Raw genomic sequence first — 3505 nt, 5'->3', positions numbered from 1 at the left:
AAAATTTCCTACGCCTTGGTAGCCCGCCGTAGGCCGGCTGAGGTCTCCATCGTCCAAAAAAAGCGATTCTGTCAAAAGTTTTTTATTTTTCAAGTTTTATTCACTTATTTTTCTTAACTTACCATTTTTAGCTTTCATAGTTAGACTTTGAATTTTTGTCTGAAATTTTTTGTGCCATCATTTTATAAGGTTGCCCACAAAATTTCAAGTCATTTGGATATCATTTGAGGGTAGTTGTAGTTCAAACCTACACCTTTATTTACATGATAAGGCAACTAGTTGTGTGCATGCTGAATGTAGTGTATGACTAGAGGCAATCCATCTGACTTACAACCCTTTGATCCTAAGATAGATAGGACATTTCATAGATTATTTAGGCATCATTTTATACCTTTTGATCATTCTGAGCATTCCATTACTGGTGAATCTGTGCATTTTGTTATTGGTGATTTTGAACATCCTGATCTTGAGCATTATAATTTTGAGCATTCTGATTCTGAGCATTCTGATTTTGCACATTCTGAGAACATGGCACAACCTCCACCCCGTGAGAGGACTCTAAGGGAAATGGCTGCACCTGATTTCACCTACGAAAGCTTGTGCATCCAATACCCTGATGAGGATGTCCCATATGTTCTTAAAACTGGACTGATTCATTTGCTTCCAAAGTTTCATGGCCTTGCAGGTGAAGACCCGCACAAACATTTGAAGGAATTTCATATTGTCTGCTCCACCATGAAACCCCCAGATGTCCTAGAGGATCACATATTTCTGAAAGCTTTTCCTCATTCATTAGAGGGAGTGGCAAAGGACTGGCTGTATTACCTTGCTCCAAGGTCCATCACGAGCTGGGATGACCTTAAGAGAGTATTCTTAGAAAAAATTTTCCCTGCTTCTCGGACCACAGCCATCAAGAAAGATATCTCAGGTATTAGACAACTCAGTGGAGAGAGCCTGTATGAATACTGGGAGCGATTTAAGAAACTATGTGCCAGTTGCCCTCACCATCAGATTTCGGAGCAGCTTCTTCCCCAATATTTTTATGAAGGACTCAGCAATATGGAGAGAAGTATGATAGATGTTGCCAGTGGTGGAGCCCTTGGAGACATGAATCCTGCTGAAGCCAGAAATTTAATTGAGAAGATGGCTTCCAACTCCCAACAGTTTAGCGCCAGAAATGATGCCATAGTCATTAGAGGAGTGCATGAGGTAGCTACAAGCCCATCTGCATCATCTGAAACTAAGAAGCTTGAAGGCAAACTGGATGCATTGGTTAACTTGGTAACCCAGCTGGCCTTGAATCAGAAATCTGTACCTGTCGCAAGGGTTTGTGGTTTGTGCTCCTCTGCTGACCATCATACAGACCTTTGCCCTTCCATGCAGCAACCTGGAGCAATTGAGCAGCCTGAAGCTTATGCTGCAAATATTTACAATAGACCTCCTCAACCTCAGCAGCAAAATCAACCACAGCAGAACAATTATGACCTCTCCAGCAACAGATACAACCCTGGATGGAGGAATCACCCTAATCTCAAATGGTCCAGCCCTCAGCAACAACAACAGCAGCCTGCTCCTTCCTTCCAAAATGCTGCTGGCCCAAGCAGACCATACATTCCTCCACCAATCCAACAACAGCAACAACCCCAGAAACAACCAACAGTTGAGGCCCCTCCACAACCTTCCCTTGAAGAACTTGTGAGGCAAATGACTATGCAGAACATGCAGTTTCAGCAAGAGACCAGAGCCTTCATTCAGAGCTTAACCAATCAGATGGGACAATTGGCTACCCAATTGAATCAACAACAGTCCCAGAATTCTGACAAGCTGCCTTCTCAAGCTGTCCAAAATCCAAAAAATGTCAGTGCCATTTCATTGAGGTCGGGAAAGCAGTGTCATGGACCTCAACCCGTAGCACCTTCCTCATCTGCAAATGAACCTGCCAAACTTCACTCTACTCCAGAAAAAGGTGATGACAAAAATTTACCTAACAATTTCTGTGCAGGTGAATCTTCTTCCACAGGTAATTCTGATTTGCAGAAGCAGCACATTCCCCCTCTTCCATTCCCTCCAAGAGCAGTTTCCAACAAAAAAATGGAAGAGGCAGAGAAAGAGATCTTGGAAACGTTTAGAAAAGTAGAGGTAAACATACCTCTGTTGGATGCAATAAAGCAAATTCCAAGATATGCCAAATTCTTGAAGGAGTTGTGCACTAATAAGCGGAAGCTTAAAGGAAGTGAACGGATTAGCATGGGCAGAAATGTCTCCACATTGATTGGTAAATCTGTTCCTCAAATTCCTGAAAAATGCAAAGATCCAGGTACATTCAGCATACCTTGTATTATAGGGAATAGTAAGTTTGATAATGCCATGCTAGACTTAGGAGCTTCTGTTAGTGTTATGCCTCTGTCTATTTTTAATTCCCTATCTCTAGGTCCCTTACAGTCAACTGATGTGGTAATTCATTTAGCTAATAGAAGTGTTGCCTACCCTGTTAGTTTCATAGAAGATGTCTTAGTTAGAGTTGGTGAACTGATTTTCCCTGTTGATTTTTATATTTTGAATATGGAAGATGGATTTTCTCAAGGATCAGTTCCCATCATTCTAGGCAGACCCTTTATGAAAACTGCTAGAACTAAGATAGATGTTTATGCAGGCACACTATCCATGGAGTTTGGTGATATAACTATTCATTTTAATATTCTGGATGCTATGAAATACCCATCTGAAGATCTTTCTGTATTTCGTGCTGAAATAATTGACCATGTTGTTGATGAATACATGACTGATCTTTATTCTAATCTGCATGCCTCTCACTCTTCATGCATTGAGTCTGAAATTGTACTTGATCATATGTCTGAATTTGATGCTGAGAGTGAATATGAGAGTGATATTGATTGCATGTCTGGTGGTGGTGTTTTACCTCTCGAGATTGATTTTATAGAGTCAGATAGGACTAACCATGTTTCAGGAAGTACACATACCTCTGACTTTCTTTATGAGGTAAAGGCTGAGAAACCATCTCCTTCTACCACTGTCCAGCCGACCACACCAGAATTGAAGCCTCTGCCATCAAATTTAAAATACGCTTACTTGGATGATAGCAAGAGTTTTCCAGTGATTATATCTGCCTCCCTTGCTGATGAGCAAGAGGAGAAGTTGTTGTTAGTTCTCAAGAAGCATAAGAAGGCTATAGGCTGGACCCTGGCGGACATTCCTAGTATTAGCCCATCCACATGTATGCATCGAATAAATTTAGAGGATGGAGCTAAACCAGTAAGACAGCCACAGAGAAGACTCAACCCGGTGATTCTTGATGTAGTGAAGAAGGAGATAACCAAGCTTTTGCAAGCTAGAATCATTTATCCTATCTCTGATAGCCAATGGGTGAGTCCCGTCCAGGTAGTCCCGAAGAAGACTGGCCTCACAGTAATCAAAAATGAGAAGGAAGAGTTGATTCCTACTCGGGTGCAGAACAGTTGGAGAGTCTGCATTGACTACAGGAGGC

General features: G+C 41.7%; 1 non-coding gene across 1 annotated transcript; it reads right to left on the bottom strand.

Annotated features, from left to right (window-relative positions):
• Positions 1-906: 906 nt before the first annotated feature.
• Positions 907-1013, bottom strand: LOC112997973 (small nucleolar RNA R71). The gene has a single exon (XR_003263020.1). It is a non-coding gene; the product is annotated as a small nucleolar RNA R71 (small nucleolar RNA).
• Positions 1014-3505: the final 2492 nt, after the last annotated feature.

This window comes from Glycine max, chromosome 9 (genome assembly GCF_000004515.6).
Source record: "Glycine max cultivar Williams 82 chromosome 9, Glycine_max_v4.0, whole genome shotgun sequence".
Lineage (NCBI taxonomy): Eukaryota > Viridiplantae > Streptophyta > Magnoliopsida > Fabales > Fabaceae > Glycine > Glycine max.
Note: the sequence above shows the minus strand (reverse complement) of the source record. Positions and strands in the feature narration are given on the sequence as shown.